Genomic DNA, 11,644 nt, shown 5'->3' on the forward strand with positions numbered 1-11,644 from the left:
GCAAAGCTGTTTCGGATGGGAAGGCCTGTACATAGTTATGTAAAAAAGGATCGTTTCGTGAGCTAATGGTTCATATATGCAAAAGGGTAAGAGGAAAGCTTTACTTTGTACAAATGTAAATAGATAAAGATTAAGTAACATAATACATTAATACTTCTTAAAATGTGCTATTTGCAAACTTACTATCAGTGAACACAGTCTGCCCAGACTGCGTTCCCATATATTGTTATAGACAGCTAAACCCTTCAACTATGCAATGAATGTTAGGGCTTTTCACCAAAGCCCGCCTAACTCAAAGGAGCCTTTTCCAATCCATTTACAACATACTTAAGGTCATATTTTCCCTGAACAAGCGCTTACTTGGTATGGCTCAGTTTTCCTTGCTTGTTTTTCAAATGGAGAAACATCCGATTTTGCAGATTGGACGCTAGGCTGGAACTTTGCATCTGAAGTTGCTGCCTGCGGGCATTGGGAGCGGGCGCGGGTGCGCCCCGGAAAGGTAACTGAGCAGTCAGGCCAGGGAGGATGGGATTTGTCAGATGCCAAAATCAGGGGCGGGTGGTGGCGTCCGTCAGACACAGGTCGCCAGAACCCTGTCCCCGTCGGTCACGGGATGTCACACCTCATGTGGGAACCATGCCTTTTTAGTGTGTCCTATCTCATATCTGTACACACTTCCTTGTTTTGTAACCAGAATCAGTTAGACCCAAACAGATCCTGAAAGAAAGCTTCAAGTTTTCTCAGATGATGGATATGTTTTCACTGTATTCAATAACTGATGAGTTTGAGGTACAGATCTCCTACTGTGACTCATTGTATTTCAGTGGTCATGAAGTCTGGGAATAGCCGGAACAGGTCAAGCTTCGTGTAGCCATGGAGAGTTATGGGGGGGGGGAGAAAGGTGGCGGAGGAAAGTCTAGTGTGTGCGTGTGTTTTTTTAAGTTTGCATCAATCTTAAAGTCTCTTCATGATACTTTTATAATACATTAAGCCTCTTGTCTACATATTTGGAGAGAATATGACTTTACTAGCAGAGAAATACAATATATCTTGTCTACTGGACTGTAAAATATATGTATGAAATAAAATTAGTTCCATTTGGTCTTCTAGTATATTAAAGTGCTATCTGACGTTGTTAATCCTGTTTTTGCAAAAAAAAAAAAAAAAAAAGTTAACTACAGACCATTGTTTCTAATAAGCAGAGAGATCTATTTTAGTAGTAAACTGAAGGTTTAGTTGTGAGCTTCAGATTTTGTGAACTCCAGATGTTGTGCAGTGTTTTTTTTTTTTTTTTTAAGACGACAACTAAAAAATCAAGGAATATGTACACTGGAACTGTAGTGGTAGCTTTCAGTATTGTAAAGAGATTGTTCTATACAGACCTTTTTGCTGTTTATTCTGTATGTAATAAAGTCCTTTCTAGATCCTATGTGAAAAGAAAGTGCAGCGACTGACTCTTCAGCATGTTCTCATGGGCGGAGACTTCGTGTGTAATGTAAACTGTGCCATGTTATTAAAAAATGTGAACTAAGCTTCCAGCTGCTTGTCTGTGTGAGGTGGCCATCATTACCTTAGGGAAGAAACACCCAGATCCTGGCCTGCGGGAGAACAGAAGGCCAGCCTACAGTGGCCGGCCACCCTACCCAGCTCAGTTAGCGACCTGCCAGGTAGTTTTGGAAAACCATTGCACCCACACTGTGAGCTGTGGGTGATTTTTTTTTTTTTTTTTTTTTTGGTACAAAACAAAATACTGTAAAAGTCATGGAAAGGAACCTCTGGATTTTGTAGGTGATCGTATATGTGGGCCACGTTAGCAAGTGCTGTTTGGGTCTGGAGCCAGACCAAAACTCCGCATTTACTTTCTCTGCATTGATGAGAAATCTGATTTAAGACCTCTGACAACAGTCTGCCTGTTCCTTTGCATTTCAGTACATGGAATCAGTCACCTTCCAGAAATCTTTTTTCCTGTCTCTACTTTCACTGTGTCTCCTGGAGTTATGTGGCAAATCTCTTGTCAGTCTGCAGGCTTCTCCCCATCCTCCAAAATCTCTTATTTTTCAAGATGTAAAAACTGTTAAATTTTCATGTATCACCCTGATGAAATGGCTGTTTGTATGAGATTGTTTGGGTTGGTGTGTGTATCTTACTGGGAAAAAACCAAAGCCTGCCTTTGTCCTCAGAAGTCCAGGTTAGCAGGATGAGGTGCCTACTGAGTGGGAATTAGAAATGGAAGTGGGCAGAAATTGGGGGCTGTGTTTGGGATGGCAGGGTACATGAACTGCTGCAACATGGGCGTTTGGGAAGTCCCGGGCGCTCAGGAAGATTCTCCTGGCCAGGGACGTGGACCACAAGCCTAGAGCATTAATACGTAGACAGGTGACTGCTTGAGTCAAGGCCCACGTCACTCAGCACTGTTATTCTGTGTTCATACTTGACTCCCAGCCTGGAGAAGACGACTTGAAGAAAAACCAGTGGATTGGAAAATAGGATAAACAGTGTGTTTTTCCAAATGCAAGCAATTTTGCATTCTCGGGACCTTGCAGCCCCTCAATATCAGTGGCATCTTCATCTGCAGTTTCTGGCAGCATACCGCGTCGCTTTCTATTGTACGCCTCTTTCCATGTCGCCATCTGCAATGTCAGAAATGGAGAAGAGTCAAAACTCGGTCATGCTATTTAATCCCTGGGGCTTTATTCATCTCAACCTCTGCATATTTTCCCTCTAATTATGTTCAGCTTCTTAGCATTGATGGGTACCAGCACCAATTTGATTTCCTGCTAACCTATAGGTGCTCTAATTATCTGCACAGTCTTTGACTGACAATGATCTTGTTACCTTCTAATGGTACATGACAAGTAAAATAGCGAATATAATGATGCGATAATTACCATTTGGGATGGATATTTGCCGCAGCATTTGCTGTTTATCCGTTTTCTGCCTCAATCAAGGCAGAGGAGGAAATGAGATGTTCCTGTTGGTGTTCCGTACATATGTTGCATTTAAAGAAGTTGAAGGCAGGATTTCGTGGCTCATTCAGCCGTGGCACGCTCAGGACCCTGTGTTTATGTCCATATTGAGAAACCAACTAGGCCTTGGCATTAGATCAGTTGAGGGAAAAAGGATAACAAAAGTGGCTTTTTTGTCCATTAGTTTTTAAACTCCACCGTCGTTTTTTCTATGAATTTCTGAGCAATTTCTTAAACTTCGAAAGTTTCCTTTCAATCGAATAGGGTTATTTATCAGACAGAAAAATATTATCAAAGCTTGTCAGTTCCACAGTACAAAATGGTTGCTCTTTGTCTGCCCATATCATAGGTACCCAGCAAAGATTTTAAGGTCTCACGCCTGAGGTGCTAGAACCTGGGACAAGGAGTTTGATGGGAAGGAGCCGGTGGTCCAGTAGTTGGGGCCTGCGTCCAGCCCCTGGGTCCCCTGTTCTTGGTGACTTGGAGCCAATCACAGAAGCTGTCTGCCATTCTGTTCCTTAATATGTGAAATGAAGCAATCTGAACATAGCGAGGCCTAATGACCACCAGGCCGTCAGGCCAGGAGGCATGGCATGGATGGACTTGTGTACAGTCCCAGGGGCTGTGGAAAGTGTAGCCTGGGGTAGAGAACGGCCCAAGTAAACAGGAAAATGGAGTTTGTTTTGTTTTTTAACAAACTCAGTCCAATTACAGTGTCACGAAGACCCTCGCTAAACTTAATTTGCTGAAATTTTTGGCAGGACCAAAGGGGGTGGGCTGGTGATTCCAGACTGTCAAACTCCCTGGTTCCAGGCCTCTGCGTTTGCCACCTGGGTGGTGGGGGTGGGGACTAGGGTCTGGTTAGAGCCCCCAGGTCATTGTCACCATCTGGGTCTTGGCCTCCCAGACCATCCAAAACATTGGCTGGCCCCCGGCACACACAAAGTGCGGGTTGATCTCTGAGCTGGTGCCTGGCCTGAAAGAGCAGGACGCGAAGCCCTCGTGAGACCTGCGTTCCTGTCCTGGTGTGGGACCTGGGAAAGTCGGCCTCAATTTCCTCGTCTGTAGTGGGATTTATCAGCTGACATTTAAGGCCTCTTGCAGCTCTGTTTAGATTTGTAGCTGTCTTGGGCCTCGGGTTACTTTTCAAGCCTTACTTTCCTTCTCACACCCTGCACCATGTATTTGCCTTTCCCATATCTCCTGGCAATTTACTGTTGCTGTAACTTCAGGATTTCTGCCCAGAAGGCCCCTGGGTGAGAATCCTAGCCACCCTACAAGTCCAGCTCAAAGGCCATCTCCGCAAAGCCTCCCCTGACTGCCTCGTGTCAACCTCTCCCTCTATGGAACCCTCCTAGGGCTTAGCTTACTCTCTCCCACCAGCTAGCTCAGCCCTGTTCTGGAGTTCCATAGGGCTGCGTCTTCTCTCCTTTGCTGGATCGGCAGCCCCTCAGGGCAGGGATCTGAGTGGTGAGGGCCTGAGGCCCCAGGCCCTGTGCTACATGGCCACTCCCCGGCTGGTTCTGCACAGCTCTCAAACCTTTTTGTCTGTAACCCACAGGCACAAATCCATCATGATCCCACACGTGGGCACATACTCCTGAAACAAGTCTGATGAAATGATCCCCTTGTCACATGCAATGAACTCTGTTTTTTTATTCCATCTAATTCTTTGTTTAATGCCGGTTGCAAACACTACTTCGTTTCCCAACTTTTGTGAAACATGCGCCTCAGTCCCCGTTTGGAAAGCTAGTATCATGGACGGTTTTACAGGAGGATGAGACGTGCCCAGAAGCCCTGGTGGCACAGTGGTTAAGTGCTTGGCTGCTAATTACAAGGTCAGCGGTGAACCCACCACCCGCTCCATGGGAGAAAGATTGGCAGTCTCTGTCCTAGAGGGTCACTATGAATTGGAATCAACTGGGCGGCATTGAGTTTTTGAGACACACCCAGGACAAAGATCTGGGGTCTTGTCCCACAGCTGTTGTTGTTAGCTGCTGTTGAGTCAGCCCCCAATTCGTGGTGACCCCAAGAACAACTAGATTTGACCAGTGTGATCCATAGGCTAATTTTTGGAAGTAGATTGCCAGGCCTTTCTTCCTAGTCCATCTTAGTCTGGAAGCTCTACTGAAACCTATTCAGCATCATAGCAACACACAAGCCTCCACTGACAGATGGGTGGTGGCTGTGCTCGAGGTGCATTGACGGGGAATTGAACCTGGGTCTCCCTCAGGGAAGCTGAGAATTCTACCCTTGAGCCAACACTGCCTCTGCCCCACGGCTTCTGCACTGTGTTTCTCACCAGCTGTCCCAGCACCCTCTTACCTCGTCTTTTTCCCTAATCTATCCTTCACACTTTGCCAGTTCTGGTCACGTCTCTCCTGGCTTCCAAACCATCCTTTACTTACAGAGCTTGCCAGGGTGGGGCCTGCATTCTCACCTGGCCTTCAAGATGCTGCACCTCTGGTGGCTGGGCACCTGTCAACCTCATCTGCCATGTATTATTTCCAATACATATTGGACACTCACATACCTCTGTGTCTTTGTCCCCTCTGCCACCTCTTCTCCATCTGGCAGATTTACTCAAGGCCACCACCTCCATGCAGCCTCCCTTGCCTGCCCCTTGTCCCCAGTCTCTTGCATAGTTAACCGCATACTCCAGTGGGTCTCACAGTGTGGTTCCCGGACCACCACCAGCAGCAGTAGCACCTGAGAATTTGTTAAAAACGAAAATTCCCCACCCCAGCCCATACCTGCTGAATCAGAAACTCTGAAGGTGGGGCCTCTTCTGATACAGATCAAGTTTGCCAACCACTATCTTAGACCATGTAAAAAGATCAAGGGAAGTTCTAGCCAAAAGTTGCAAGAAGAATCCTCAGGTAACAGAACACACTCCCTGGAAGAAAAGCTGTCCTCTCTTTGGCTTCAAGCCTGATCCTTGGTCCTGCTGATCAAGAAGTTGTAATCTTTTTTGAGCCGCAATGGCATTTTCTGCTTCCAGCCAGTTGCCGTCAGATCAATTCTGACTCAAGGTGAGCCCACGTGTGTCAGAGTAGAACTGTACTCCATAGGGCTTTCAATGGCTGAGTTTTCAGTAAGTCACCAGGCCTTTCTTCAGAGGCACCTGTATATGATCTTGAACCTCCAACCCTTCTGTTGGCAGCTGAGCACATTAATCATTTGCACCATCCAGGGATGCCTTTCTACTTCCAGGTCTATCCTAATTTCTCTTTAGTGTGCTAATTCATGCAGCACCAACAGTGTGCAATGGGCAGAAGTTTGGATAGCGAGAGTAGCCAGTGTTAACCAAGCACTTTTGCAAGCCAAGCACTGAGTGTTCATTGTGGATTATCGCCCTTCATGCTCTCCTTGACCTGACAGGGTAGGTACAGGCGTAACCCTGACTTCGACAAGTGAGAAAAACGTAGCACAGAGAGGGAAAGCCATATTCCCATGTTCAGGTGCATAACCTAGATACCAACCCTGGCAGTGTCCCTCTGGATCCTGGCCCTGTACTGCCACAGAGACAAGGCTTGCTGAGTTAATTAATCAGATAAACAGCAGTTGCAGGGGCATCGTTCACCCACTTAGCATGCGCTTGTAATTACACCATACAGATTCCAGAGACTGAAGTTTACTGGCCTAAAATGAATGAGTGAGTGAGTGCAATAAACGGTGTGCGTGACCCGGTGAAGTCAGTGTCATGAAACAAGGATGATGATCAATCCATCTGTAAGTCTAAGGCATGAAGCCCTGGTGGCACAATGGTTAAGTGCTCGGTTGCTAACCGAAAGTTTCGTGGTTTGAATCCACCCAGCGACTCTGCAGAAGAAAGATGTGGCTATCTGCTCTCGTAAAAATTACAGCCTGGCCAACATTGAACTATAGACAGAAGCACCATGCCGTCCCTCTGCAGCAAAGACCAAAAAACTAACTAAAATGATACAAATGTCAATCCCGGAACCCCAAGCATCAAATGAAGGGATTCGATCAAGCACCAAATGGAATAAGAAACTGACAGAGAACAGAGAACCAGGAACGCTGCAGAGTGGAGGTCCCCTACTAGCTAACTCAGCACAGATTCGCCATCTTGGACCTTGGCCAACAAGAACAGGGGACAGGGAGTATGGGAAGGCAACTTCACAGAGCTCCCGATAGGAGGCAGAGCACCCAGTCACCAGGGTTACACGCTTTCCCACCCCGCACCCTTCTTCCCTCTATGCAGCCACCACTGCATTCCAACAGACCACAGTTGCTCGGCCAGAGAGATACCAGCTCACTGCCACCCAGGTCCACCTACCCCCACTGGCTGGCTCCTTCAGTGCCTTTTTTTTGTTTTTGTTATTGTGTTTTTGGCTTTTTTTTTGTTGTTGTTTCTTCTCTCTCTCTCTCTTCTTTCCTTCCTTCCTTTCCCCTGCCCAGCTGGCTGCATGTGCCGTCCCTGCCCCTTCCTGACAGGCTGTGCCATACCACTTGGCTGGAGAGCCACCCCCCACTGGCAGCTCCTTCAGGGCCATTTTTTTTTGCTTTGTTTTGTTTTTGTTTGTTTCATATTTGTGTTGTTGTTTCTTCTCTCTCTCTCTCACCCTTCCTTCATTTCCTTTCTCCCACCCACCTAGCCCCATGTACCACCCCCCCCCCCCCCCTTGAGAGGCTGTGTTTTATTGCTCAGCTGGAGAGCCTCTGGCACACAGCCTCCCCAGGTCTGTGCTGCCCCCACAGGCCACTCCCTCAGCACTATATTTTAAATTTTTCTTTATCTTTCTCCTTCTCCCTTTTCCTTCTCCCTCTCATCTGGGCCCTGTGCTCCCTCCATCCCTTCCTGATGGGATGTGCACACCACCTGGTGAAAGAGACATCAGCTCACCACCACCACCACCACCCCAATTCCACTCCAACCCGAACTGCTGACTCCCCAGCACCATATTTATTTTTGCTGTTTCTTTTTATTGTTTCTTCTCTCTCTTTGCCCTCTTTCCTTTCCTTTCTCCTGCTCATCTAGCCCCCCACACCGTCCATGCCCTTCCTCGCAGGCCAAGCCACACCACTCAGCTAGAGAGCCACTGGCACACAGCCTTGCTGGGTTTGTCCCACCCCCAACACACCAAGTCCTACCATGCCATTTTATTTGTTTTTTTCTTCATTTTCTTTCTTTTTTTTGCTACTGTTTGCCTCTCTTCTTTCTCTCACCCACTTAGCTCCACACAACACATCCTCTCCCTTCTCTCTTGCCTATCTGCACTGCATGCCAAGTACCACACTCCTGAGCAGCACAGGCATGGACCACCAGACCCTGCCCTGCACTGCCCCCTAGCCTTGCCCCGTCGGCCTCAGTACATGCTGCAAAAAACTCACCCCTACCCCTCCCCCCTCTCTGGACCTGACCTGCTGCACCATAGCTGAGCAACCAGCCCTGCCCTCCTGAACAAGGTGGTGAGAAGCATTGTGCCCACAGACAAGCAAGCAACAAAGCATGCCTAGCCCACCTGCCCAGACATATCCAAATGAAACAAAAAAGTAGAGCAAAACAAACAAATCTACAATCAATAAATGAAGAAAATAATTCCTGAATATCCCAAACAGCAGACAATATCAAAACATATTAAAAAACAGGGCAGGATGGCTCAAGAAAGTAACCAAAATAAAACATCTAATGACCTTCCAGTGGAATAAAAGGCACTGGAACTACCTGATAGGGAATTAAAAACTCTAATATTCAGGCCTCTCCAAGAGATGAAGGAAAATGCACACAAAAATAAGGAAAAAATAGACAAAATCATGGGAAATACAAACAAAATCAGGAAAAACAGACAAAGCAATGGAAGAATATTACAAGAAAAAATGTCAAAATAAACAGAAAACTAGAAATCATACAGAAACAGTGATTAGAAATCCAAAAGATAAACAACAAGATTTCAGATTTTAGCAGCAAATTTGACACAATGGAAGACAGGATCAGTGACATTGAAGACAAATTCTTGGATACCACTTTTTTTGAGGAAAAATCAGAGAAAAGAATGAACAAAAATGAAGAAATCCTGAGAATGATATGGGATACAATCAAAAGAAAAATTTGCATGAGGTTGGAGTTCCAGAACAGGGAGAGAAAATGGAAACACAGAGGATCATTGAAGTTCTGCTGACAGAAAACTTCTCTAATATCATGAAAGATGAAAAGCTGAGCATCCAAGAAGCTAAACGAACCCCATATAGGATAGACCCCCCCAAAAGAAAATCACCAAGACATATCATAATCACACTTGCTAAAACCAAAGACAAAGAAAGAATCCTGAGGGCAGCTCAAGGAAAATGAAAAGTCATATACAAAGGGGAAACATTAAGACTAAGCTCTGATTACACGGCAGAAATTATGCAGGCAAGAAGGCAATGAGATGACATGTATAAAACCTTGAAAGAAAAAAAATGCCAACCAAGAGTAATATATCCTGCAAAACTCTTGATCAAATATGATGGTAAAATTAGGACACTTCCAGATAAACAGAAATTAAGGAAATGTAAAAACTGAACCAAACTTACAAGAACTATTAAAAGGAGTCCTTTGATTAGAGAACCAACAACATCAGACAACAACCTGAGAGCATCAGCCAGATACCAACCTAGGTACTGAACTCTCAAGGATAAAACAAAACTAAAAGATTTATAGCAGGGAAGCAAAGAGGTCAATCTGTAAGTGACAGCAATGTCAGAAAAATAAGAGAGGGAATATAGAACTTTCAAATGGAGAGCAAGTCAAGGCAATATCAAGTAATAAAAGACTGGTTTAAACTTAGGAAAATAGGGTAAATTTCAAGGTAACCTCAAAGAAAGTTAACAAACCTACTCATCAAAATAAAGAAGAAAAACATAAAGTCTCAGTAAACACAAAATCTGCAAAAATGAAAGAACAACAACAAAAAAAAAAACACAAACAAACAAAAGAACACACACACACAAAAAAAGGAATTCAACACAGGACAGTAAGAGGAACAAAGAAAACGTCAGCACCACAAAAAAAAGCACTACAAAATCACAGCAATAAACTCATACCTATCAATAATCACACCAAATGTAAATGGCTTAAATTCACCCATAAAGAATCAGAGAGTGATAGAATGGATAAAAAAAAAAAAAACAGGACCCATCAATATGCTGTATAAAAGAGAAATACCTTAGAAATAAAGACATGAATATATTAAAAATAAAAGGATAGAAAAAAATATGTCAAGCAAACAGCAACCAAAAAACAGCATGGGTGGCAATACTAATCTCAGATAAGACAGACTTTAAAACAAAATCCACCATAAAAGACGAGGAAGGACATTATATAATATTTAAAAGGACAACCCACCATGAGGACATAACCATAATAAATATCTACACACCCAATGACAGGGCTCCAAGATACATAAAACAAACTCTAATAGCACTGAAAGAGAAACTGACAGTTCCACAGTAATAGTAGGAGACTTCAACATACCACTCTTGGTAAAGGACAGAACATCTAGAAAGAAACTTAACAAAGATACAGAAAATCTAAAGGCCACAATCAACCATCTTGACCTCATAGACATATACAGAACACTCCACCAAACAGCAGAAAAGTACATATTCTTTTCCAATGCGCATGGAATGTTCTCCAGAATAGACTACATCTTAGGCCACAAAGCAACCCTCAATAAAATCCAAAACATTGAGATACTACAAAGAATCTTCTATGATCACAATACCATAAAAGTAGAAATTAACAACAGGAGGAGCAAGGAAAAAAAATCAAATACATGGAAACCGAATAACACCTTGCTTATAAACCACTGGGTAATAGAAGAAACCAAAGATGGAATGAAAAAATTCCTAGAATCAAATGAGAATGAAAATACATCATACAAAAACCTTTGGGAAACAGCAAAGGCAGTGCTCACAGATCAATTTATAGCAACTGATGCACACATCAAAAAAGAAGAAAGGGACAAAATCAAAACATTTGCTATACATCTCGAACAAATAGAAAGAGAACAGCTAAAGGAAGCCCACAGCCACCAGAAAAAAGGAAATAATAAAGATCACAGAAGAAATAAATGAAATAGAGAGCAGAAAAACAATAGAATCAACAAAACCAAAAGTTGGCTCTTTGAAAGGATTAACAAAATTGACAAACCATTGGCCAAATTGACAAAAGAAAAAAAGGAGAGGACGCAAATAGCCCAAATAAGAAATGAAATGGGGGACATTACAACAGACCCAACTGAAGTAAAAAGGATCATAACAAATACTATGAAAAATTCTACTCCAACAAATTTGAAAACCCAGAAGAAATGGACAGATTTCTAGAAAGACACTACCTACTTAAACTAAAACACTGAGGTCGACAATCTGAACAGACCCATAATGAGAAGAGATTGAAAAGGTAATAACAAAAACTCCTCCCCCTCCCAGAAAAGAAACCCTGGCCCAGATGACTTCACTGGAGAATTCTACCAAACATTCAGAAAAGAGCTTGCCACAGTACTACTCAAACTATTTTTGAAAATAAAAAAGGAAGGGATACTTCCAAATTCATTCTATGAGGCCAGCATAAGCATGATACCAAAACCGGGCAAAGATACCACAGGAAAAGAAAATTACAGACCAATATCTTTCATGAATATAGGTGCAAAAATTCTCAACAAAATTCTAGCCAA

Source organism: Trichechus manatus, unplaced genomic scaffold, assembly GCF_000243295.1.
Source record: "Trichechus manatus latirostris isolate Lorelei unplaced genomic scaffold, TriManLat1.0 scaffold00077, whole genome shotgun sequence".
Taxonomy (NCBI): Eukaryota; Metazoa; Chordata; class Mammalia; order Sirenia; family Trichechidae; genus Trichechus; species Trichechus manatus.